This window comes from Bos indicus x Bos taurus, chromosome X, assembly GCF_003369695.1.
Source record: "Bos indicus x Bos taurus breed Angus x Brahman F1 hybrid chromosome X, Bos_hybrid_MaternalHap_v2.0, whole genome shotgun sequence".
Classification (NCBI taxonomy): domain Eukaryota; kingdom Metazoa; phylum Chordata; class Mammalia; order Artiodactyla; family Bovidae; genus Bos; species Bos indicus x Bos taurus.
This window is the reverse complement of record NC_040105.1, coordinates 92,493,007-92,520,911: the sequence shown is the minus strand read 5'-3', so window position 1 is coordinate 92,520,911 and position 27,905 is coordinate 92,493,007. Positions and strand designations below refer to the sequence as shown.

Below are 27,905 nucleotides of genomic sequence, written 5' to 3'. Positions count from 1 at the left end.
GTAATGTCTCTGCCTTTTAATATGCTGTCTAGTTTGGTCATAACTTTCCTTCCAAAGAGTAAGCGTCTTTTAATTTCATGGCTGCAATCACCATCTGCAGTGATTTTGGAGCCCAGAAAAATAAAGTCTGACACTCTTTCCACTGTTTCCCCATCTATTTGCCATGAAGTGATGGGACCAGATGCCATGATCTTTGTTTTCTGAATGTTGAGCTTTAAGCCAACTTTTTCACTCTCCTCTTTCACTTTCATCAAGAGGCTCCTTAGTTCCTCTTCACTTTCTGCCATAAGGGTGGTGTCATCTGCATATCTGAGGTTATTGATATTTCTCCCAGCAATCTTGATTTTAGCTTGTGCTTCCTCCAGCCCAGCGTTTCTCATGATGTACTCTGCATATAAGTTAAATAAGCAGGGTGACAATATACAGCCTTGACGTACTCCTTTTTGTATTTGGAATCAGTCTGTTGTTTCATGTCCAGTTCTAACTGTTGCTTCCTGACCTGAATACAGGTTTCTCAAGAGGCAGGTCAGGTGGTCTGGTATTCCCATCTCTTTCAGAATTTTCCACAGTTTATTGTGATCCCACACAGTCAAAGGCTTTGGCATAGTCAATAAAGCAGAAATAGATATTTTTCTGGAACTCTCTTGCTTTTTCGATAATCCAGTGGATGTTGGCAATTTGATCTCTGGTTCCTCTGCCTCTTCTAAAACCAGCTTGAACATCTGGAAGTTCACAGTTCACATATTGCTGAAGCCTGGCTTGGAGAATTTAAAGCATCACTTTACTAGCGTGTGACATGAGTGGAATTGTGCGGTAGTTTGAGCATTCTTTGGGATTGCCTTTCTTTGGGATTGGAATGAAAACTGGCATTTTCCAGTCCTGTGGCCACTGCTGAGTTTTCTAAATTTGCTGGCATATTGAGTGCAGCACTTTTACAACATCACTTTTTAGGATTTGAAATAGTTCAACTGGAATTCCATCACCTCCACTAGCTTTGTTCATAGTGATGCTTCCTAAGGCCCACTTGACTTCACATTCCAGGATGTCTTGCTCTAGGTGATTGATCACACCATCGTGATTATCTGTTTTAGTTTAGTTGAATTAAACCTGCAACTCAGGTAGCTACTGTCACATGGTGGTACAGACAGGTTATCCAGCTAATTCTTGCTCTTCACTTCTTTGCAGACATAGATCTCTAAGATAAGCTATAGATAACCTTATCTCATTCTACTTTTCTGATATATATATATATATATATATATATATTCTCTATTAAAAATAACTCCATGAGCCTGATGGTTTGATTGCAGAAATCAATCAAAAGAAAAATCACAGGCATAATACCTGAAATAAAAAGAACACCTAGCACAATAACATAGATTGTTATCAATCCTAATTAGCTTGTTGTTCAGTTGCTAAGTCGTGTCCAACTCCTTGCAACTCCATGGACTGCAGCATGCCAGACCTCCCTGTCCCTCACTACCTCCCAGAGACTGCCCTAATTAGCTTAATCAAATCCTACTAAACCCCCAATCTAATTAGAACTCACTTAGAATCAGTTCAGCTTTGAAATCTTGCCCCAGGTCTTGGCCTGGGCATAAGTCCTATTTGCCGCCTGCCTGAACTGTTGGCTTTGATAGAGGCTGTGGGGCATCAAGGCTTGGCATGAGGCTGGTCCCTTTGGGCACTGAAACCTCTTAATCACTCACTAACTATAGTTACTGTCTGCTAAGACCTATCTATTCCTGACTCACAGGCTGTTCTCAGTGCAGTTAAACTTCTGGTATTCTTCCTGGACAGAGGCAAGGGAAGAATACCTTCACTCTTCTCAAATTCCATGGGCTTAAAAAGAAAAACCTAAAACTTTTAAAAGGCAGTAATATATAGAATGAGTTCCTCTACCAGAACAAAAAGCTCTTTTAGAGCACTCTTTATGGTCATCCTTCATTAATTCATTCATTCTCTCTCTCTTTCTCTCTAGCATGTAAAAATTGTGGTAAAATATACATAATGTACTTACTATTTTAGTCATTTTCAGTGTGCAATTCAGTGGTATTAAGTGCATTCACAAAGTGGTGCACACTGTCCATTTCAAAAACTTTTTTTTATATCCCAAACTATCTCTTTTAATAAATGATGTATTAATATTGATCCCCTTGCTTGAAAACCTCCAATTTCTTCACAATTAATTTTTTGTCTACAATAAACTGGCCTTTAAAGAGTTATCAATCAGGCCTTCTTTCCCCCTCTTTTTTTCTTTCTAGAACTTTTAAAATATTTTGAACATACCAAATCAAACCATTTTTAAGCATTTTCTCAGAATAGAAGTTTACTCACAGAGAAATTATGGCACGAGGGGTGTGACATTCTCCCATGATACAGAAGATGAGGTTTCAGACCAAATCTTAGAGAGGAGTTGAGTTTCTCCTTATTGAACTCTGCCTTTATTTCAGGAAATTGTTACTGTATAATTTGTGGTGGAACGCTAGGCTACAATAGCAGGTAGGCAGCTTTGATTGTCTTTGACAAATTAAGAAAAAGCTAGTATAGTCCACAATATATGCTCACTTATAGTTTAGATTAGCTACAATCATAAATAAGTGAGCCTTGCAAGTCCATGTAGGACAAGTGGGAAAAATACAGAAGCCTATGAAAGTTTTCTAATGTTTGCTTTGGTTATCCTACTTCTATCAACAGGTTTTTCCACTATTTTTTTTAAAGTAATTCTGACCCTATCTAAACCAGATTAATCTGTTTTTAAACAATTAAATTTCAAAGTAAAAATATTCCATTAATACTTTCTTGCTCTGTACTAGAAATCAGAAATATTCAAATCAGAAGCATTAATTCTCTGGCCTTTCAGTTTCCTGCCTGCTAAAATAACTCTTTAAAAAAAACTAATTAATTTATTTTAATTGGAGGCTAATTACTTTACAATATTGTATTGGTTTTGCCATACATCAACATGAATCCACCACTGGTGTACATGTGTTCCCCATCCTGAACCCCCCTCCCACCTCCCTCCCCATACCATCCCTCTGGGTCATCCCAGTGCACCAGCCCCAAGCATCCTGTATCCTGCATTGAACCTGGATTGGCGATTAGTTTCTTATATGATATTATACATGTGGGTTGAAAAATCACCATAGGGCTTGCTTTTTTTTTTTTTCACTGAAAATGAAACTAAAGTCGTTAGTATTACAAGACAGGGGCTTCCCAGGTGACTCAGTGATTTAAAATCCACCTTCCAATGCAGGAGATGTGGGTTTGATCCCTGGGTTGGGAAGATCCCCTGGAGAAGGGAAAGGCTACCCACTCCAGTACTCTGGCCTAGAGAATTCCATGGACTCTATAGTCCATGGGGTCACAAAGAGTCGGACACAACTGAGCGACTTTCACTTTCACTATAAAATAGATCTCAATTAGGAGGCAGCCCTGCAACCTGGACCTCAAGAGTGACTCATTATTTTGTTCATTTCCTCAACAAACATTTATTGATCACACAGCTCTGGAAAGTTGTTAAAGAAAGAGTCCATTATACAAACTATAGAAATCACTGATAGATTTTCAGTGTCTCTTAGTAATAGAAACAGGATAAATTCATCTGATAAGTGTTGGGACTAGAGTTTGACTTAGTTTCCCTTTGCAATTATTATTGGTGCATTTTCGAGCGGCCAATAGCTTTGAAAGGATCTCACCCACACTGTGCTCCAATAACACTTGCATCATGGTTTTCTTGAATTCTCTGTCTTCTTACCTTTGGTATTCTAGAAGGTTAAACTACAAAAGAAATACTCCCAATTCTAGTGAGGCAGACTGTATTACATCAGAAAAGGTATTAGTCACTGCGATTTAAAGTGATTTAAAGCATAATTAAAGGTACTTGTAGGAAAATGTAGGAAAATGTCAAATGTAAATAATAAAATATCAAACAAGCTCAGCAGACATGGTCTATGTCTCATACAACCCCTATGTTTGACATACCACTTAACCTTGAACACAGTAGGTGACTCCTACTTTGAAAAATAATTTGTTTCAAGACATACCCACAGTGTGAGACAATCATATATATTTACTAATCTATAAGCATGTTCACAGAAGCTGGTCAAAAGCACTTACAACTTTTCTGCTGTTATGAATGATTATAAAGTACATCTACAAAAAAAAGTGAAAATTTTTCCTACAACTGGAAACATCTTGAACTCTTCAAGGCTGACATAACTTCAGAGCAATGGAAACCACATTTTTGACTGCATCTTAGGGCCTGCCACAGAATGGAAAAAGAGATGGGGTTTTTTGGGGGCGTGAAGGAGTGTGGTCAGCAGAGGGGAAACTATTATAGTCTGGCACTTTAAACTTCTTCAATATAGATTATGGGTGGGATGGGGGGGTGGGTACATGCTTTCTCATGGATAAGTATAGTCTGGAAAATGTGCCCTCAATTTTGTCTGAGGAGAGAGATACTTAATATTTTAAAAAATCAACCACAATAGTATGTACCTAGTGCCTACTATATGGGAGAAAAAGGGAAGCAGAAGAAATATACTGTCTTTAATACGTATACAACCTAGTTGAGGTGACAAAATATACAGATTGTGCTAAATCATGTTTCATGGTATTAATACCATTAGTATTCAGCATAAGGGCAAAGATGTGGCTTCAGAGTAATTGGGAAGACATTCTCTGGCTCAGCCTTTCATAGACTGCTTCAAGCAATATTCAATAAGAATATCAAAGTAAGTTTTACGCATCCTTTGTTTTGCAATTTTTCCAGAAGTAACTTTCTACTAATGTTAACTAAAGTAACATAGGCCCATCAAAAAAGATGATGGGATTTTTTTCAGTCCTCAGCTCCATTATCAAAGAAATCCTTTGCCCAGAGTAGGTACTTGATGAAATTTTGTTCAATAAATGAATTTTTGGTAATTTTCTTGTCTAAAGTAATCAGTCATATAGCTGGTTTAATCACTCACTGTAATGGCACCTGCTACTTCTAGGGTATTTTGCAGTTTTCCCCCATTAAGTCTGCATAACACTAACAAGGTTGTAAGGTTATAGAGGTGTTGCACATATGTATTCTATCACATAACTATGTCTCAGTGCCCTAAGAGAACATGAGTTCCTCAAAGGACGTGACTGGGCTAAGCTTTCTGAGCACCTTCAATGGGACTTTCGGAATCTGCATATAGAACATGAGCACACTGTGTCCTGCTGACCTACTGGAACTTGGCATATATATTCAGAGGCTTAATTAATAATGCTAAACTGATTCCTCATCAACTTTTGTATCTTCAACTCTAATTTTGCACCAGTGGGTGATCTGGTTAATGTCTGTAAGATTCAGGGGATGTTTTAATAAATTGTACCTATTAGCAGGTTATATTGAACACCTCTTTTCCCCACCATACATCCAGCAACGTACACTTCTGTGGTCTCACAAAAATGTATTTACCACTGAGAAGAGCAAGCTCAGGTCTCTCCCAAGTATACTTAACACTAGTATTTTACTTCTCTAAAAGCAGTGTTAACATAGAGCTGATTGCACATTCAATTACCATGACAGACAGCAAAGGGACCAGTCAACAATTCACACACCCACTTACTCTCTAGCCTCCCTCTAGATTTTCAGTGATTCCTGCCTGATTGGAAAAAGGAATTTAAATGTTCCTATTACTTGATCCTATTAAAGACAGACAGATCTCAAAAAGCAAGTGTCATTGAGCTACTGTATGGGAGGAATCATGTTCTCAGACACATGATTATTATCCCAAGTTGAAATGTCTGAATCATGTTCTCAGACACTTGATTATCATCCAAAGTTTAAATGTTTCTCTCTCTCTCTTTTTGATTAGCCTGGATGACAGTGAGCTGGGTAAGTAGAATATAGGGCTCTCATGTACAGCCTTTGCTTGGCAAGGTAACCTGCAGATCCAGTGGACCTTTCTTGCATCTTCTCCTTCCTCTCTAGAGACTCCAGCCCTCCAGCATAATAAATACACTCAAGTCTTTCCCATCCTCAAGAAACACTTCCTTGATTTAAGACTCCTTCTAGTTACTGGCTTTTCCAGTATTCTACAGAAAAATTACTTGAAAGATTAGCTTATATTCACTGTTTCTTTTTCCTTCCTTACCAGTCACTGCTTTCACTAAGGTCACCAATGACCTCCACATTTACAAACCGAGTGAATAATTTTCTGCCACAGTATTACTCGATTACTTGATAACTCTTAGGTATTTGACATTCTCTCTTAAAACTGAATTTTCTCTTGGCTTTAATTATATTCCCTTTCCCCCTTCCAGTTGGAAGCTCCTTTTCAATGTTCTTCATGGTATTCCCATTTTTCTTTGTGGGCTTCCTCCACAATCATTTAGATACTGATATTATCCCTGATGCTGTTTTTACAAACATCTGAATGATTTATTCCAAATTATGGCCTATATTTCCAGTTAATTCTGATGACTTCAAGTCTGTATCTCAGAATTCTTGTGTTCCAAACTTATGTTGCAACTTGCTGAAGGGCTATTTCCACCTGAATGTCTCACACGCATATAATATTCAGCATGTACAAAACCAAACACGTTTTATTTCCCTGAAATTTTCCTCCTTGTCTTATGGTGCTAACATGAGTGTAGTTTCCTAAGTCAGAAATCTAAGTCAACCCACATTTCTCCCTTTTCCTTGCTGCTAACATTCATTCACTAATTCACAAAATCATGCTGTTTCTGTCTTGTTAATAACATTAGCATCTGTTTCCTTCAACTTCATTTGGACTTTACCACATAAACTCAGGTATTCATTATTTCTTGACTGGTTAACAATACTTTCCTAATTGATTTCTTTCCAAATCACACCAGTCCACTGAAATAATGCCATTCACAGTTTCCCACTATTTTCAGGATCAAGTTTAAACTCTTTAACTAAATACACAAAGTTCTTTATGACTTCTTTCCACTCCACTAGCTTTATCACTTTTGTATGTGTGCACTATTCTCCAGCCATATCAAAATATGTTTAATTTCTCCAAATAAATCACATTTGTGCAATATGAATAACACCAGAGTAATGTGAATGTACTAGAGTAGGACTTATCAAACTGTTTCTGTAAAGGGCCAGATAGCAAATAATTCATGTTTTGCTAGTCAGAGAGTTACTGTTGCAACAACTTTGCCAATGTAGTGTATAAAAACAGCCATAAATAATCTCTAAACTTAATGAATGGGCATGACTGTGTGCTAATAAAAGTTTGTTTACAAAATAAGGGCTTGTCAGATTTGGTTCTTCTTGGGTCATAGTTTGCTGACTCTTGAACTAGAGTACCATGGTATATAAAGAAATCCTGTCTTCAATCCTTTTATAGAGCCAAAAACTAATTTTGATTTTTGTGCCAATTGGGATTTTCAAATGATAGGTTTACTTTAAACAAGGTACACCTGTACTTAAGACACATTAACCTCAGAGAGATCTAGGACAAAAAAGTAATTAATTTCCATCCACAAACTATATTCCTGGACATAAAACAAACTCAAGCTTTCCTAAGTATTCCATAAGTCTATGCTTTCACTTGGAAAATAAACCATCTTCTAAGAATTATTTGTTTCATTGGATTTGACATAGTAACTTATCCTTGTGGTTCATTTTACTTTTTCCTGACGTTAAAGTTCCTTGTAAATCACTTCTTTTTTCTAGATGCTTGTGTCTCCAGAGTGGCGGAAAATTCAGAATCTGATAAATATTGGGCATGGCAGGGAAAGACTGATATCACCAAATGCTTCTATGATCAATTATGTCATTGGACAAGCAGACCAAGTGTCCTTACTCTGAAGGAAAAAGTGAAGTTAGAAATACTTGGAATATCTTCATTTCCAGGTAAAGTTTTAAAAATATGATTTTTAAGTTTAATCTAGGGACTGATGATTAAGGAAGGCTATGATAATTTCCTCCTTAGTAAAAGAGAGGAAACAAGGGGCAAAGCAAGGGTTTAACCCAATATATAAGCAGAGTGGGTAGCTATCTTCTGTGGTCTAGTGTTTGTGAGCCTCCCCCACATCTCCGTTATCACACTCTCAAGTTATCAAGCATTAGTAGACATGAATTTTCTTCTTTTAAGCGTTATCCTTTACAAAGAAATAGTTGTTAAGTTTTAGTATGGTAATTATGCTAGGTAACATTCCATTTGAATTAAGATAATGCTCTTTAAGAATAAATCAAGTAGGAATAAATTGCTATCAAAAAGAGTAACACATCATGAGGGGATCATTACCTACTATGACCACAGTGTTGAGATTATCATCTTTGACCCTGTGGATTAGGGCAAGGGAGGATAATGCAGTCACAAAGGGAAGGAGCCTGGAGCCTTGACAACAAAGACCTACTACAGCAACCGTGGATTACTTACATGTAGATGAACATTCAAGGGGGAAAATAAACAAGCCACTTCAATCTTGGTTAAGACAATGAGTACTTGTTTTGTTGTTGTGTTATAGCAGCCCAATTTCCTATATCACAACTAATTTTAATTATTTATCATCATCATCACCACCATTAATATTGTCATTTACCAACACACAGAGGATCCAGTTTATGTTTCAGTCTACCAAAATTGCTTTCAGAAAAGTTAAGAACTTGGTTATTAGACACTTTTAAGACTTTATTAAATAGATAAAAATTCTGGCAATCACATGTATATATCCAGGAAATGTAGAGAGTTGTGTATGAAATGAGCCAAGACTCTTCTTTCTGAGTCTCAGTTTCCTCATGTATAAGAGGCAGAGTTGAAACACACATTTTCTAAGGCTTCTTCCATTTATAAAGCTTATGATTCTAACAGTCTGTAGACTGTACTTCATTTTTCCTTATTAGTGATTTGGTAACTTCAGTCAAGGAAAGAAAGTGAGCTTTTGAACATGATGAGTGGAAGCTACATTTAACCCTGAATTATGGCTTCAAGAAGTTGACTGCTAATTTTTTTTAATGCTGTGGTGACAATATCTAACATGTGCACTCTCAAAAATGATCCATTATATTCAGAGAAATCTATTTCTATTTTAACATAAGGGAATATTGATTCAAAGTGGTGCTAAAGATGACTATCCTCTCTCTCCAATTCCTATACATTCTTCTCCTTTTTCCTCTTTTATAGGTAATATCTGAAGCACACTTAGGCTCAATAGTCCCCAAATTCATGGTATTGTGATCACTGCCTTGTCTTCTTTACTATTCATAGTTTTCCCCTTTCATGTCAAATATCTTTCTTGCCAATGCAAAGTATATACAATGGAAGAAGAGAAAATGCTCTCTGGCTTTAACAGTGGGAGGTAGAATTGCTACTCATGAAATTCCTTTAAGTTCTTAATCTGTGATTAATCTATCATCACTATACTTAAAAAGAATAGAGCATTGACTCTCATTCCAGCATGTCTATCAAATCTAAAATTCTTTAAACTGAGAGTTGTTATAAAATGTTGTAATGTAGCTGTGCAAAAATATTGCTAGCCCCAAAGGAGTAAGTTTCAACAGATATGAAGCCATTAGGAAGACATACTTAAATGAGAATACACTTGTGATTCCCACTGAAAGAATATATTTTTAAGTCACGATAAAATAGATTATGTCTCAAAAGGAAACAATAATCCAAATATCATTTACTTAAAATAGTAAAACTTTATTTTTATTTAGGTTTCACATACAATATAGGTTGATGGGGTGGAGGCTTTGTCCAAGGTAATCATTAGAAACCCAGGCTGAAGGAGGATCTCTTTAAAAAGGGCTTCAACAATCACCAAAGAAAGATAATTGAGAAGCTGAAGCTAAGCATTGTCAATTAAATGCTTCCACCAAGAAATGACATGTGTCACTTCTGCTCACATTTCAATGACCAAAGTAAGTCATGTTGGCCACACCTAATTTCAGCTGGGCAGGAAAGTGCATTCCTACCATATGGCTAGAAGGACTGAAATATTTCTGACAGTCTTACTGCCTGCCACAGAGTGTAAGATTGTATATCATGTGACCAAAATTTCAGATTTAGTTAACTGCTAGATATGTGAGTTTTTAACTCAATGGACTTCATAATCTTCCACACTGGTTTGTTGTCAGGATCAAATAAGTAATGTAAAATGAAAAGTATAAGCCATTAATCAAATGTAATTTTTTTAAATGAAGTCTTTGAAATAAATGCAGGAGTACAAGGCTAAGATTTGACCATTTTCATGAGTTCCATTCTAGATATTTAGCTTTTCTTCACTTTACTTCCTAAGTACTTTCAGATTCTTAAAAGCCTATTAGGCCAGAGGAATTCAGAACATAAACTTAGAAATAAGGGAACAAATGAGTCTCCTCACTTGCCCTTAAGTTTGACTTGAGGCAAATGTTTTTTTTATTTAACAACTTGTTAAGTTGTAAGTTCAGGGTGACCTTCAGTTTTTCAAAAATTCTGTTTGGAGAAATGCTGAAAACTGGAATATAAGTTGCTAAGATTGACTTTTCAACTCTTGGGTCTTACCTTGGGTGGACTTGAGCTTGAAAAATGGAGACAGTATAGTTAAGACCTTGAAGGAGGTTTAGTTTAGTTCCAAAGTAAACAATGCATGGAGAGTTAATGATTTCTACCAAAACACTGTACCTTTTAAATATGCCTCATCTTGAGATGGATGAAATGAGATCCCAGAAGCCTCTCTGGGCTTGATAGAAAGAGCACTGGTGGGAAAAGTCACAAGTTTTTCCCGGTTCCCTCTGTGTGCACACAGAATGGATCAGGGACATACTGGCCCTTGCTAGGATGGAGGCTAAACAACTCATTTCCCAGGGTATGTTTCTAATGACCCTCTTCTAGGACAAACTTCCCAGGAAAATCTCTGTTTCAAACCCCTGAGATTGTTCTGGGAACTTCTGAAACTTCTCTGGGGCCCCCTTTGCTTGGGAGAAAACACAGGCAAAAGAGTTGAGTAAGCAAAGAATGGACATGAACTTGAGCAAACTCCGGAAGATAGAGGAGGACAGGGAAGCCTGGCATACTGCAGTTCATGAGGTCACAAAAAGTTGGACATGACAGAGACTGAACAACAGCAACAAAGCAAACTGTCACAAAGGTTTCAGCAAAGATAAGTCAAAGTATAAAGATGGTAACTTCTTGTACATGAGAATCTGATTTCTGTATCAACGAATGGTTTTAATTCTGATAAAAACAGCATATGTCTATATTGTTGGGGGGTTAAGGAAAGGAAGGACTCAGATTAAGGGATGTGGCACATTCATCAGGAGGGAGGTCTCCACAGTCTCCTGGCCCTCCTGGTCTAGCCTTTCCTTGTGGTCTCCCGCCTCTGGGAAGAACTAAGGATATTACTTCCACTCAGGTTGTCACTAGGTGACCAGGTAAGGGAAAGAGGAGCATCAAGTGACCCCCAACTCTCTTCTTCCCTTCAACCTGTGAAAAAAGTGAAGATGACTGGGTATATACTCCAGTGTTGCCCAATACTGCTCCATCTCACTCATTAGTCAGAAGCTGTGTGACAGAGGCCTGGCTAGAGACATGAACAGCTTTCTTTTTGTCCCCTGGTGTCAGTGATGCTGGCATTTTGGTCCGTGTCCTGGAGGGAGCTCAGTTCAGCTCAGTCACTCAGTCATGTCTGACTCTTTGCGACCCCATGAATCACAGCACGCCAGGCTTCCCTGTCCATCACCAACTCCCGGAGTTTACCCAAACCCATGTCCATCGAGTCGGTGATGCCATCCAGCCATCTCATCCTCTGTCATCCCCTTCTCCTCCTGCCCCCAATCCCTCCCAGCATCAGGGTCTTTTCCAATGAGTCAGTTCTTCGCATGAGGTGGCCAAAATATTGGAGTTTCAGCTTCAGCATCAGTCCCTCCAATGAACACCCAGGACTGATATCCTTTAGGATGGACTGGGTGGATCTCTTTGCAGTCCAAGAGACTCTCAAGAGTCTTCTCCAACACCACAGTTCAAAAGCATCAATTCTTCAGCGCTCAGCTTTCTTCACAGTCCAACTCTCATATCCATACGTGACCACTGGAAAAACCATAGCCTTGACTAGATGGACCTTTGTTGGCAAAGTAATATCTCTCCTTTTCAATATGCTATCTAGGTTGGTCATAACTTTCCTTCCAAGAAGTAAGTGTCTTTTAATTTCATGGCTGCAGTTACCATCTGCAGTGATTTTCGAGCCCAGAAAAATAAAGTCTGACACTGTTTCCACTGTTTTGCCATCTATCTGCCATGAAGTGATGGGACTAGATGCCATGATCTTAGTTTTCTGAATGTTGAGCTTTAAGCCAACTTTTTCACTCTCCTCTTTCACTTTCATCAAGAGGCTCCTTAGTTCCTCTTCACTTTCTGCCATAAGGGTGGTATCATCTGCATATCTGAGTTTATTGATATTTCTCCCAGCAATCTTGATTACAGCTTGTGCTTCTTCAAGCCTAGTGTTTCTCATGATGTACTCTGCATATGAAGGAGCTCAGGTCTACCCATATCAGTGGATGCTTCTCACCGGTTTCAGGTAAAACTTCCACCTAATAAATAGTATGTTAGCACTGGAGCCTGGATAAGCTCCTTGGGGACTGGGAACCATTAGATGAAATATTCTTCCTTCTCCCTGCCCTTTGCTGAGTCATTCTCCATTAGAACAATGGTGCTGGGCTTGTCATCTGCAGGTTCGTAAGTGACGTAGCTGTCTTTGTTCTTCTACAGGTAAAAGAAGATCAAAATCACGACTGAGAGCACAGTGAGGAAGACCACGGTGATAACAACTACAATGAGGGCTGTGCTGGCTTCAGTTATCAGGGACAGGGCCTCAGTGGCCTGTATAATTGTGGTAGCCAACAGTTCTTGTTCTGGAGGAGGCATGGTTGGGAGGCTAGTCATCGTGGCAGCAGGATGGGCACCAGTAGGGAGGTGTGAATCTTTATTTTTTAAAATTTTAATTGGAGGCTAATTACTTTACAATATTGTGGTGGTTTTTGCCATGCATTCAAATGAATCAGCCATGGATGTACATGTGTTCCCCATCCTGAACCCCCCTCTCACCTCCCTTCCTATCCCATCTCTCAGGGTCATCCCAGTGCACTAGCCCTGAACATCCTGCCTCTGCATCGAACCTGGACTGGCAATCTATTTCACAAATGATAATATACATGTTTCAATGCTATTCTCTCAAATCATCCCACCCTCACCTTCTCCCACAGATCTGAAAGTCTGTTCTTTACATCTGTGTCTCTTTTGCTGTCTTGTATATAGGGGCATCATTACCATCTTTCTAAATTCCATATATATGCATTAATATACTCTGTTGGTGTTTTTCTTTCTGACTTACTTCGCTGTGTATGATAGGCTCCAGTTTCATCCACCTCATTAGAACTGATCCAAATGCATTCTCTTTAATAGCTGAGTAATATTCCATTGTGTATATGTACCACAGCTTTCTTATCCATTCATCTTCTGATGGACATCTAGATTGCTTCCATGTCCTGGCTATTGTAAACGGTGCTGCGACAAACATTTGGGTACACGTGTCTCTTTCATTTCTGGTTTCCTTGGTGTGTATGCCCAGCAGTGGCACTGCTGGGTTGTATGGCAGTTCTATTTCCAGTTTTGTAAGGAATCTCCACACTGTTCTCCATAGTGGCTGTACTAGTTTGCATTCCCACCAACAGCGTAAGAGAGTTCCCTTTTCTCCACACCCTCTCCAGCATTTATTGTTTGTAGACTTTTGGATAGCAGCCATTTTGACCACTGTGAGATGGTACTCATTGTGGTTTGATTTGCATTTCTGTGATAATGAGTGACGTTGAGCATCTTTTCATATGTCTGTTAGCCATCTGTATGTCTTTGGATAAATGTCTGTTCAGTTCTTTGGCCCATTGTTTGATTGGGTCATTTATTTTTCTGGAATTGAGCTGCAGGAGCTGCTTGTATATTTTTGAGATTAATTCTTTGTCAGGTGCTTCATTTGCTATTATTTTCTCCCATTCTGAAGGCTGCCTTTTCACCTTGCTTATAGTTTCCTTTGTTGTGCAAAAGCTTTTAAGTTTAATTAGGCACCATTTGTTTATTTTTTCTTTTATTTCCATTACCCTGGGAGGTGGGTCATAGATGATCCTGCTATGATTTATGTCAGAGAGTGTTTTGCCTATGTTTTCCTCTAGGAGTTTTATAGTTTCTGATCTTACATTTAGATCTTTAATCAATTTTGAGTTTATTTTTGTGTATGGTGTTATAAAGTGTTCTAGTTTCATTCTTTTACAGGTGGTTGACCAGTTTTCCCAGCACCACTTGTTAAAGAGATTGTCTTTTCTCCATTGTATATTCTTGCCTCCTTTGTCAAAGATAAGGTGTCCATAGGTGTGTGGATTTATCTCTGGTCTTTCTATTTTGTTCCATTGATCTATATTTCTGTCTTTGTGCCAGTATTGTACTGTCTTGATGACTGTAGCTTTGTAGTATAGTCTGAAGTCAGGCAGGTTGATTCCTCCAGTTTCATTCTTCTTTCTCAACATTGCATTGGCTATTTGAGGTTTTTGGTATATCCATACAAATTGTGAAATTATTTGTTCTCATTCTCTGAAAAATACCATTGGTAGTTGGATAGGAATTGCATTGAATCTATAGATTGCTTTGGGTAGTATACTCATTCTTACTATGTTGATTCTTCCGATCCATGAACATGGTATATTTCTCCATCAAAGACATCTTTGATTTCTTTCATCAGTGTTTTATAGTTTTCTATATATAGATATTTTGTTTCTTTAGGTAGCTTTATTCCTAAGTATTTTATTCTTTTCATTACAATGGTGAATGGAATTGTTTCCTTAATTTCTCTGTTTTCTCATTATTAGTGTATAGGAATGCAAGGGATTTCTGTGTGTTAATTTTATATTCTGCAGCTTTACTCTATTGATTGATTAGCTCTAGTAATTTTTGGGTGGAGTCTTTAGGGTTTTCTATGTAGAGGATCATGTCATCTGCAAACAGTGAGAGTTTTACCTCTTCTTTTCCAATCTGGATTTCTTTTATTTCTTTTTCTGCTCTGATTGCTGTGGCTAAAACTTCCAAAATTATGTTGAATATTAGTGGTGAGAGTGGGCATCCTTGTCTTGTTTCTGACTTTAAGGGAAATGCTTTCAGTTTTTCACCATTGACGATAATGTTTGCTGTGTGTTTATCATATATGGCTTTTATTATGTTGAGGTATGTTCCTTCTATTCCTGCTTTCTGAGGGTTTTATTTTTTATCATAAATACATGTTGAATTTTCTCAAAGGCTTTCTCTGCATCTGTTGAGATAATCATATGGTTTTTTATCTTTCAATTTGTTAATGTGGTGTATCACATTGATTGATTTGTGAATATTGAAGAATCCTTGCATCCCTGGGATAAAGCCCACTTGGTCATGATGTATGATATTTTAAATATGTTGTTGGATTCTGTTTGCTAGAATTTTGTTAAGGATTTTTGTATCTATGTTTATCAGTGATATTGGCCTGTAGTTTTCTTTTTTTGTGCCATCTTTGTCTGGTTTTGGTATTAGGGTGATGGTGGCCTCATAGAATGAGTTTGGCAGTTTACCTTCCTCTGCAATTTTCTGGAAAAGTTTGAGTAGGATAGGTGTTAGCACTTCTCTAAATTTTTGAAAGAAATAGCTGTGGAGCCATCTGGTCCTGGGCTTTTGTTTGCTGGAAGACTTCTGATTACAGTTTCGATTTCTGTGCTTGTGATGGGTCTGTTAAGATTTTCTACTTCTTCCTGGTTCAGTTTTGGAAAGTTGTACTTTTCCAAGAATTTGTCCATTTCTTCCAAGTTGTCCATTTTATTGGCATATAGTTGCTTATAGTAGTCTCTTATGATCCTTTGTATTTCTGTGTTGTCTGTTGTGATGTCTCCATTTTCATTTCTAATTTTATTGATTTGATTTTTCTCCCTTTGTTTCTTGATGAGTCTGGCTAATGGTTTGTCTAGTTTATTTATCTTCTCAAAAAACCAGCTTTTAGCTTTGTTGATTTTTGCTATGGTCTCCTTTCTTTTTTTGCATTTATTTCTGCCCTAATTTTTGATTTCTTTCCTTCTAATAACCCTGGGGTTCTTAATTTCTTCCTTTTCTAGTTGCTTTAGGTGTAGAGTTCAGTTATTTATTTGATTTTTCTCCTGTTTCTTGAGGTAAGCTTGTATTGCTTATGAACCTTCCCCTTAGCACTGCTTTTACTGAATCCCATAGATTTTGAGTTGTTGTGTTTTCATTTTCATTTGTTTCTATGCATATGTTGATTTTTTCTGTGATTTGTTGGTTATTCAGAAGTGTGTTGTTTAGCCTCCATATGGTTATATTTTTAATAGTTTTTTTTTTTTTTTCGTAGTTAACACCTGATCTTACCGCATTTTGATCAGAAAAGATGCTTGAGATGATTTCATTTTTTTTTGAATTTACTAAGGCTAGATTTATGGCCCAGGATGTGATCTATCCTTGCGAAGGTTCCGTGTGCACTTGAGAAAAAGGTGAAATTCATTGGTTTGGGGTGTAATGTCCTATAGATATCAATTAGGTCTAACTGGTCCATTGTATCATTTAAAGTTTGTGTTTCCTTGCTAATTTTCTGTTTAGTTGATCTATCCATAGGTGTGAGTGGGGTATTAAAGTCACCCACTATTATTGTGTTACTGTTAATTTTTCCTTTCATACTTGTTAGCATTTGCCTTACATATTGCGGTGCTCCTATGTTGGGTACATATATATTTATAATTGTTATATCTTCTTCTTGGATCGATCCTTTGATCATTATGTCGTGTCCTTCTTTTCTCTTTTCACAGCCTTTATTTCAAAGTCTATTTTATCTGATATGAGTATTGCTACTCCTGCTTTCTTTTGGTCTCCATTTGTGTGAAATATCTTTTTCCAGCCCTTCACTTTCAGCCTGTATGTGTCCCTAGGTTGAGGTGGGTCTCTTGTAGACAACATATATAAGGGTCTTGTTTTTGTATCCATTCAGCCAGTCTTTGTCTTTTGGTTGGGCCATTCAATCCATTTACATTTAAGGTAATTATTGATAAGTATGATCCTGTTGCCATTTACTTTGTTGTTTTAGGTTCGAGTTTATAAACCTTTTCTGTGTTTCCTGTCTAGAGAAGATCATTTAGCATTTGTTGAAGAGCTGGTTTGGTGGTGCTGAATTCTCTCAGCTTTTGCTTGTCTGTAAAGCTTTTGATTTCTCCTTCATATGTGAATGAGATCCTTTCTGGGTACAGTAATCTGGGTTGTAGATTTTCCTCTTTCATCACTTTAAGTATGTCTTGACATTCCCTTCTGGCTTGAAGAGTTTATATTGAAAGATCAGCTATTATCGTTATGGGAATCCCCTTGTGTTTTATTTGTTGTTTTTCCCTTGCTGCTTTTAACATTTGTTCTTTGTGTTTGATCTTTGTTAATTTGATTAATATGTGTCTTGGGGTGTTTTGCCTTGGGTTTATCCTGTTTGGGACTCTCTAGGTTTCTTGGACTTGGGTGGCTATTTCCTTCCCCATTTTAGGGAAGTTTTCAACAATTATCTCCTCAAGTATTTTCTCCTGGCCTTTCTTTTTGTCTTCTTCTTGGACTCCTATGATTAGAATCTTGGGGCATTTAACATTGTCCCAGAGGTTTCTGAGGTTGTCCTCATTTCTTTTAATTCTTTTTTCTTTTTTCCTCTCTGTTTCATTTATTTCCACCATTCTATCTTCCACCTCATTTATCCTATCTTATGCCTCAGTTATTCTACTGTTGGTTCACTCCAGAGTGCTTTTCATCTCAGTTATTGCATTATTCATTATTGATTGACTCTTTTTTAATTTCTTCTAGGTCCTTGTTAAACTTTTCTTGCATCTTCTCAATCCCTATCTCCAGACTGTTTATCTGTAATGCCATTTTGTTTTTAAGATTTTGGATTATTTTTACTATTCTGAATTCTTTTTCAGGTAGACTCGCTATCTTCTCCTCTTTTGTTTGGTTTGGTGGGCTTTTATCATGTTCCTTTACTTGCTGAATATTTCTCTGCCTTTTCATCTTGTTTATATTGCTGTGTTTGGGGTGGCCTTTCTGTATGCTGGACGTTTGTGGTTCCTTTTTATTGTGGAGGTTCCTCCCTGTGGATGGGGTTGGATGAGTAGCTTGTCAAGATTTCCTTGTTAGGGAAGCTTGCATCAGTGTTCTGGTTGGTAGAGCTGTATTTCTTCTCTCTGGAGTGCAATGAAGTGTCCAGTAGTGAGTTTTGAGGTGTCTATGGGTTTGGTATGACTTTTGGCCGTTTATATTTTAATGCTCAGGCTTATGTTCCTGCATTGTTGGAGTATTAGCTTGGTATGTCTTGCTCTGAAACTTGTTGGCTCTTGGATGGAGCTTGGTTTCAGTGTAGGTATGGAGGCTTTTGGATGAGCTCTTATCGATTAATGTTCCCTGGAGTCAGGAGTTTTCTGGTGTCCTCAAGTTTTAGATTTTAGCCTCCCGGCTCTAGCTTTCAGTATTATTCTTACAGTAGCCTCAAGACTTCTACATCTGTACAGCACCGATGATAAAACATCTAGGTTAATGGTGAAAAGATTCTCCACGGTGAGGGACACCCAAAGAGGTTCACAGAGTTACATTGAGAAGAGAAGAGGGAGGAGGGAGATAGAGGGGACCAGGAGGAGAAGAGGGGAAATCAAACGGGGAGTGAGAAATCTAGCCAGTAGTCAATTCCCTATTTGCTCTCCACAGCCTGGAACATCCAGAGAGGTTCACAGAGTTAAATAGAGAAGAGAAGGGGGAGGGAGGAGATAGAGGTGACCTGGGGGAGAAAAAGGAGAGTCAAAGGGGAGAGACCAATCATGCCAGTAATCACACTCCAAAGTAAAAATGGGTACTGAAGATTGGATTCTTAAAGGTACAAAACTGATAACAAATACCAAAAAGCAAAGATTAAAAATCTAGAGTAGAGGTTAAACTCTCCAAAATACAATATAAAAAAAAAACAAAACAAAGGCAAAAATATTATAAAAATATATATATGTGAAATTTGTTTTTAAAATAGGGTCTTTTTTTTCAAGGTTTTAAAAATGAAAATTAAAGGAGTAATAAAGAACTTAGAAATCAAAAAATTAAATTAAAAAAATGATAATAGTAAAGTATATCTAGGAATTTCTCTGGAGCTGTTGAGGGCAGTGTGGGGTTAGTTCAGTTTCATATAGTTCCTTGTTCCAGTTTATACTTCTTCTCAAGGTCTATAAGGCCCCTTCCAATGTAGTCACTGCTAACTACAGGGTTTTAATCTGTTGCACCTGTCACTTCCAAATCGGTTCCCTCTTCTTTATTTTGGCTTCCTCTGTTTGCAAGTCTCTTCAGGGTCTAATTTCCACCCTGACACAAGGCGGTGAAGGAGGTCATTTATTTAGGTTCAGTTGTGCTGAGGGGAGGGAGGAACACTGCAAACAAATATCACTGGCATGTGTGGGGAGTGCTTGCATCGTCAGGCCACACTGGGCTTGCCCCCACTCACAACGTGTGTGCTTTCCCTGTCTATACTGCTCAGGCTCCAAGTTGCTCTGCAGGGGAACTGTCTAAAGTGGGCCCTGGGTTGCGTGCACGTCCCAGGTCTACTCTGCTCAGGTTCAGGTCCTCACGTACTCCACAAAGGCACAGACTCAGTTGGGCCTGCATTTTGTGCCTTTCCCAGGTCCGAGCAGCTCCACTGACCAGCTTGGTGAGTGCACTCTCCCCAGGTGGGCAGTGTGTCTTATTATCTCCTGGTCCCAGCCCCTGGGTTTCCTGGGTGCTCTGCAAGAGTGCCGTCTCAGGTGTGCCGTGTGTCTCCTCTGGGGATCTGACCTCTGACTGTGACCCTCCTGGTGGGTGTCAACCATCCAGGATCCCAGGAAGGCTGTGTTAGCAACTGGGAGCCTGCTCACAGTTTGGTAGAGGGTGCTATGTCTGGAGTCGAGATCGCCCCTCGCCTTTCAGCTCTTGCTGTCGCCCGCCTGCCTCTCTGCCTCTGGCGGGGGGAGGGGCCAGTGTGCAGCCGGGTTAGCTCCCTAAGATTGTCCTCAGGGCATGCAGGCTCTGTCCTTATCCTAAGCATGTAGCCTGCACGTCCCTGTTCAGCCCCTGCTCGCTGCTGGTGGACATGAGCATCTGAGCTTCTTCTCCACTGTGAGTTGCAATTAGGCGTGTAATCTGTGGGTCCCCCCCTCCTTATATTACCCTCTGAGATTTCAAAACTCCCCACAGACCCACTGGTGAGAGGGTTTCCTGGTGTTTGGAAACTTCTCCTCCCTCACGACTCCCTCCCCAGGACGGGTCTCTGTCCCTAACTCTTTTGTCTCTCTTTTTATCTTTTATCTTTTGTCCTACCTCCTTTTGAAGAGAATGGGCTGCCTTTCTGGGTGCCTGGTGTCCTCTGCTAGCATTCAGAAGTTGTTTTGTGGAATTTGTTCAGCGTTCAAGTGATCTTCAATGCATTTGTGGGGGAGAAAGTGGTCTCCCCATCCTATTCCTTTGCCATCTTAGGACCGCCCCCAGGAGATGCACATCTTACCAGCAGACAGGTGGTGGCAGTGGGGATGGGCTGGTGCTGCCGCATCCCTCTCAACTCAACAAGGGTGGCACCACAGGCACTTTGGGGACCCGCAGGGGACTCAGAACTGAGAAAGCACCCAGGGATGCGCAGAGTTAGCTGCTGAAGCCCCAAATGTAATTTTTAATTATCCATAATTTACTGATGAATTATTGTATCTAAAAATAGGGGCATGAATGCTCCTTCTGTAGATAGAGTGTAAAATCTCAATTTGTGGGAATTTGGAATGGCAATCAAATAACAGCAACCATTCAGCAATAAATTACTATTTATAAAAATTATATATACAATTACTTACTTGAAATGGTTTGGGATTTAACTCAAATGTTTCTACAAATACATATCAGTCACATACTATTCCAGGACAGTTTTACCTGAGTTTAATGACACCCCTCCCTTTTTCTGTCACCTGAACCCAGTGGTATTTTGAGCTACCTAAAAAGGTGTCATAAGATTCTAATAAGAATGCTCAAAGGGATTTTAACTATATTCAGATTTTCCTTTTTTAAAGCAACAGCTTTAGTGAGATGCAACTCATATATGTGTTTCTCATTTTAATAACTCTATGCTATGTGGCCCATTGAGGAGAGGCAGTGAATGTCACAAAATCAAAATTAGAGGCATAGGGGATACTGCTTAAAAAAAGAAGGCAAAAACAATGTTGTGACTGCTTTGTTTATGGTTGTTATTTTAATTTTTGTCTTTCTCTCTTTCTCTGTGTCTCTGTCTCTCTTACACACACACACACACACACACACACACAGAGAGAGAGAGTTTTGACAGTTTTATTATCTTCCCTTATTCTCCTATTCAAATTATGTTGATATGCCCTGGGGCCTGGTATCAGAGGATACCCTTTGTAAAATCTAACAAACGAGCGAAAGTACTAAAGAGAAGTGACTCCATGAGGGTGACTTTCTGGTTTTTTTTTTTTCCTTTTTTAGGATTTTATCTTCCTTTTAAGAAAACTCCCCACAAATCCCTGGATAAATGCCATAGGCTATAGATATTTAGCAAAAGTTCCCTGGGGAAAATGTATGAAATTTCTAATGTGTCAATAATGTTATATTTTGCAAAGTCTGTTAAACTTTCCAGGCTGAGAAAATCCAAGACAAATTGACAAATGAGATTTTATATATTGGTCTTCCAGATTCACCCACAAATAATGGTATGGTAGAAGATACCAAATAATTCATAATGACATAATCCTTTGCAATCAATGATTCAAATGTAAATGAACTCTTAAGAAGGAGAAAAATATAACCCATTACTCAGAGATCTATACCTTTGCTAAAATTCTACTTTATTTAGCTGGAAGTCCTCTTGTCCTTTTGTATTCTTGGCACAATTCTCCATTGGGTGTCTGACTCATCTCTAATCCTTAAAATAAATTATTCTGATTTTCAGCTAGAACTGTGGTTTACATATGTGCAGTGTTTGTGTATGAATGGTCCCTGCATGTGTGTCAGAGTTGGGAGAATGCTCATGCCTTTCATAGTCCAGGGACCTCAGATCTAAGCTATTGTCCCCATAAATCTACAGCTTTAGCCTTAAGGGAGTGTTCTGCTCTGGTTTCACACTTAGTGAAGTGTTTGATTCATCACTTTGCATCTCTCTATCTGTACCACTCTCCTCCATCCCCTCCTTTGTCTTGGATAGCTCATTTTATGTTTTAAGTTCTGGGTCATGGGTACATTTTCTCCCCCTAACAGGAGCTGGCCTTAAAGATTCCATTTTAAAAATACTTTCAAAATTGAAGTAAGCACTTTTCTCCCTCTCTCATCTCTATCTTCATTTCTAGAGTTATCCAATTAGACAATATCAAACATGTGCTGCACCCTTTCCCTTAATGCATATATACAGCTAGATCAATGGGAAGATAGTCCCTCCAGAAATGCCTGGGGCAAAATAGAAGGACATTTGCAGAAGAGAGGCTCGGAGAGATCATTTAATCCAGGCCCCTGCCTTCAGGCTGCTGCCAAATTATTTAGGTCTCGGGATTATTGCAGCTCCCCTTGAAGATCTACATAGTTTCCATCCAGGTGTTTCATTCTAGTCTGTTTCACTAGAATACCCCAAAACCATCTTCCTTATATCCCATTGAACCACTTTTTTGTTTTTATTTTTTTTATTTTTTAACTTTACAATATTGTATTGGTTTTGCCATATATCAAAATGAATCCACCACAGGTATACATGTTCCAGGTCCTTGTTTATTCTTCTATATAGGTAGAAATCAAAGGTTTAAAAATCCCCTCTAAAAAATATTTCTTATACACACAGACACTATTTTGGTCACCCTTCAAGGCACAACTTCTTAGGCTATGTGGGTTTTCAGATGTCCTTAATGTGTTGTGTTCTAGGTTTCTCAAACCTCTTCGAAAACTTATCAAGAGGTTCTCTGAGGTAAGAAGAGAAAGGCAGTCAATACTGAAAAAAAGGAAAAGTTAATAAAGAAGGAGAGCATACAGCTTAGGAAGGCATATACTTTTCCAACACTACCATTCCACAGTTCATCAGAATTGAAAACCTAGAAATCAACCCCTTCTCCTTCTCCTTCATGCGGCATATAGTTACCAAGTCTCACCATTTCTGTGCCTGTCTCCAAAACCAAGCCCTTGATCCCTCTTTCACCATCCCTTGCTAATTCACCCCACCCTACCCCCCAACACATAAACAAGCCCTGTGTACTACTCAAGGTCTACCCTTCAGCAGTTTGAATGAGCATCATTGTAACAGCTCTTAACCAGTCTATTTTCAGTTTGCCATCTAATTCATCTTCTAGACAATACCACAAAATTATATTTCTAAAATGTCAATTTGAACATTATTTCTTCTGCTCTAAATCATTGGATGGTCACTATTACCTAAGAATGAAGTCTATTTTTTAAAATCTAATCATAGGAGGCTCTATATGAGTTTAGTCTAGCTTACCTGTTTGGCTTCAATAAACTAACATTTCTCCATTCATACCATATACCCCTCCACTGTATTGGGTAATTGTTTTTCCTTAAACAGGCTACCTACTTTTATGCCTTTGTGCCTTTTTACTTGTTGTTCTTCTCTGTCTAGAATATTATTTTTGTCATGCCCCTGATTTAACGTGCTTAAACATGATCATCTCTGTGGAACAGTCTCCAATCTCCCAGGCATAGTTTTTCATATGTCTCTTTTTAACTCTTAACTCATAATTTTTCAACAATTTCTTTATATCTATAACTCTGTTACTATATTGAGAGGGACTCTATCTTATTCACTTTGTATTTTCTTTTTTATTTCAATGCCTAGTACAGTGTCTACTGTAGACTTAGTTCTCTGAAGACTTTTTAGGATGGGTGAATGGATGAAAATATTTGAGGATGAAGAGAGGGAGCTGTGATAAACAGATGGTCAAACTGGAGGACATCCCATAGTGGTTATCTATACCTTTGTTTGGAAGGCTGGCTTATGTCAGTTTGAGAAATAGGGAACTTGAGTTTTTGAAGTTGGGTCCCCTGGATGAGTAGCTAGGTAGCCAAAGGCAGAAACTCAAAGGTATTTAAAAGCTGTGGCTAAGAATCACAATAAGAGAGACGGCTATATGCAGGCACCCATTTCTGGGGCCCTTCTTCCTGTCCCACTACTTCCAAGCGACCTGCTCTCTGGAGCTTCATACTAGACTTAGATGCCAGACTCTTCCTAGGTTGCTGACATTAAGAATATACCTGTTCCAGTTGTTGGAGTTGGCAGTGGTTTTATTTCTCTGAGGAAAATTCTATAAACAAAGTAATTTGTTTTGTTTTCCTCCCATCTAGCTTCCATCCATACCAGATTCCCCCCATCCCCCACCATTCCCACATGATGCACTACAAGCCAAGTTAGGATGGCAGCTCTCATTCTGAAGCTGACATGACACTCTGAAGATCTTCACCAGCCAAATTACTCTCCATAGATTGCTTAATTTCTGGAACATGTTCCATAATCACATTTTTCTCCTGACTACACTTCATCGTCTCCTTTTCCTTATCTCTTTGCTCCATTTCCTTTCCTTTGCTGACAGCAGGTGGCCAGTGGTATCTTGGAAAGAGAACCTGGCAGCAATTCAACCCAAAGCAACAGAAACTGTGATTCAGTTAGCTATTATTTGCCAAGTATAGACTCTGATGGGAGATCGAGATTTTTCTTACTGACTGCATAGGTGGCCAGGACTGAGGATAGAGGTGTAATGTGGGAAAGTGGTACAGAGACAAGCAATAACCAGATTTGCAACCATTGTCAGTCCATCAAAAGCCAACTTGATTTTTCCATACTGTTTATAAAATGAGATTAAAATTCCCGGAAAATGTCGCCTCAGAATATTCATGGTTAAACTGGCACTACATCCATTTTACAGATGGTCACTGGTGAGAGGAGATGTTACTGAAGTCCCTCATAGTAAAATTGAAAAATACACACCAGAATAGAATTCTTTGGTGTCTTCACCCTCAGGTCCTATGTACTTGCTGAAATCTCCTTGAAATCAACTTCATTCAAAATTTATTTATATTAAATTTTCAATTCTAGTTCCATCTTCAACAAAAATTAAGTTATAAGCCCATTGTCTGGCTCTGTAGAGGCAGAGGTGAATTTCAATGGATTCTCAGTTACCTGGGTATATTCTCAAATGAACTACAGTTTCATTTTAAAATACCAATTTTCTCAACACCTAATGAATTCACAAACATCTAGTTCTCAAGAATGTGTAATGAACCCTAGAAAGTTTTTAGGAAGCAATAGCCACTGGCATAGCATTTTACAGCTGAAAAAAAAATGGAGTTAAGAGTTACTTGAAGAATACAAATGATAGAACCTAGTTTCCCACACCGGGCCTCCTTCAGCTTCCCTTTTTGGGGAGCCAGCTAAGTCTCCATTAAAGATAGAACAGGTAAGTCTCCTTGCTGTTTTATTTGTTTGTCTAATATTCATCAAAAATCAAAGCTTTTGACTGTGTGTGGGCAAAGAAAGGGAGGGAAAAGAAAGGCAAGGTGAGGCGGAGCAGGCATGGGGTCAGAAGTAGTCTTGCTGCTTGTCCAGAATAATGAATGGGTGAGTCAGCCCCATGCCACAAGTGATCTGACCACATCCTGGCTTCTCCACACCACACAAAGACTATGACACAAGACAGGCAGTGCTCCACTTGGCTTTCTTCGCTAACACTTCACATCAGCCTATTATTCTGACATTCCCACAGTGTTACTACCGTACTATTAGAAAGGGAAAATTGGCAGGCAATGCATATCTAAAGTTATTTCATTAAAGCTGACAGCTTTAAAATGTGCTTCTGAAGGGGACAAGGATAGATTTCAAACAACTACGTGCTAGTCCTCAAATAAGCAATGGGTCTTGGATTTTTCTTCACGGCTTTACCAAGTTTACACACCACGTTTTTCTGGAGCACCTGATTCAAAGACAGTAACAGTTATAGACAATGATGCACTGCCCAAGGGTTATTTGACATCTAAACACCAGGTCTAGGTGAGAAACTAGACATGTCAATTTTTAAAATCCCCAAATCATAGAAACTCTCAAGAATCCACCTAACTTGGTATGAGAGGAGAAGTTGAAGATAAAGATGTCATTACAAGTTCCTTAAGCCACTGTCAACTCTGGCCTTCCAAACCTATTAAGTCATTATTTTGCTGTCTCTTTTTCACTTTCTCATTCATTATGTATTTCACTCTATTTCTTTGACTTAATTTTCTCTCAGGAGACAGCATGGTATATTAGAAACAGCATGGACTTTGGTAACAGACTAACCCAAATTTTAGAATCTTGTTCCTTTGTGGCTGTGAGACCTTGGGCAATTTGCTTACCCACTCTGTACTGCTATTTTGTCATCTGAAAAACAGGTATGCTTATAACTACCTCATGGGTTTGTTGGAATGATTAAATAATACTATGAGTGAAATAGAAAGCTCCTGAATATTAGTCACTTTATTTCCCCTTTTCTTTCCCTGCTTTCTCTATCAGGTATCATGCTTACTATGCTTCTTTTTGCATAGTCTTGTTACTACCTCACAGGATTAATGGGCCAGTGTGCACATTGCTCAGCCTTTACACAGAATCCAAAATGCCAAGTATGACAGTGATTCCAAGCATGGGATTGGTGTCACATTGCTTCAGTTCAAACCCTAGCTCTGTTACTAGCTGTGTTTCCTTGGGCAAATTATTTAACTTCTTCCAGGCTCAATTTCTGTATTTGTAAAACAAGAGTAATACTCCTACCCCATAGGATTTCAGTGAATATGTAATGGGTTAACTCATATCTCAGGCCATAATAGATGTTCAATAAATGTGCATTGTTAAAAATCCATTGTTAAAAAAAAAGTCAACTGCTATCTTCTCAGAGAGGCTTTCCTTGACAATGTATTAAAAATTGTAGCCATTACTCTTATTCCCTTTTATCTCACCCTGTTTCATTTTTATTCTCAACAATTATAAACCTCTGACTAGATACATATTTATCTGTATATTTGTTCCTGTTTTTCTTGTTCCCTATCTACCATTAGAACATTATGTCCATGAAAGCAAGCTCTTTCTTTTCTTTAATCCCCAACACCTAGAAGAGTACTTGGAACTTAGTTGGTACTAAATAAACATCCACTCACTGGATGAATGTATTCTACTTGAGGCATTCCAATAAGAGGAGAAGCTCAGCTCTTTCAGGATAAGGGGTCATAACCTGAGTGTCGGAGAAGGCAATGGTGCCCCACTCCAGTACTCTTGTCTGGAAAATCCCATGGACGGAGGAGCCTGGTAGGCTGCAGTCCATGGGGTCGCGAAGAGTTGGACACGACTGAGCGACTTCACTTTCACTTTTCACATTCATGCGTTGGAGAAGGAAATGGCAACCCACTCTAGTGTTCTTGCCTGGAGAATCCCAGGGACGGGGGAGCCTGGTGGGCTGCCGTCTATGGGGTTGCGCAGAGTCGGACACGACTGAAGCGACTTAGCAACCTGAGTGTGGGAGCCTTGCTATTCTATTGATCCTCCTCCTAGGAAGACCATCCTGAAAGCCGAGCTAAATCCTCTGGGTGACTGCAACACTTGATTACTTAAGTGAAGACATAAACTCCTGCTTACATGGCAGCCTGGCTATGAGGCCTGTAATTAAGTTCACTAAGACATCTTGTATTTTATATGACTTTTCAAAAAATATTCTGCTTCCTTTAAATTTTCTTCCCAGGTCATAAAAATTGGGGGGGGGGGGTTACCTTAATAGAGTAATCCTGGATCCCAAATCCTGCCTTTTCCTTTTTAGTAGTATAGTACGAAAACATATATGACGGGTCAGTGAGAGT

General features: G+C 38.7%; 1 protein-coding gene and 1 pseudogene across 2 annotated transcripts in view; both read right to left on the bottom strand.

Moving 5' to 3' along the window:
• IL1RAPL2 (interleukin 1 receptor accessory protein like 2) overlaps positions 1-27,905 on the bottom strand; it is a 1,456,614-nt gene that overhangs the window by 164,324 nt on the left and 1,264,385 nt on the right. The gene's annotated exons all lie outside the window — the stretch shown is intronic.
• Positions 12,588-12,881, bottom strand: LOC113886895 (annotated as a pseudogene).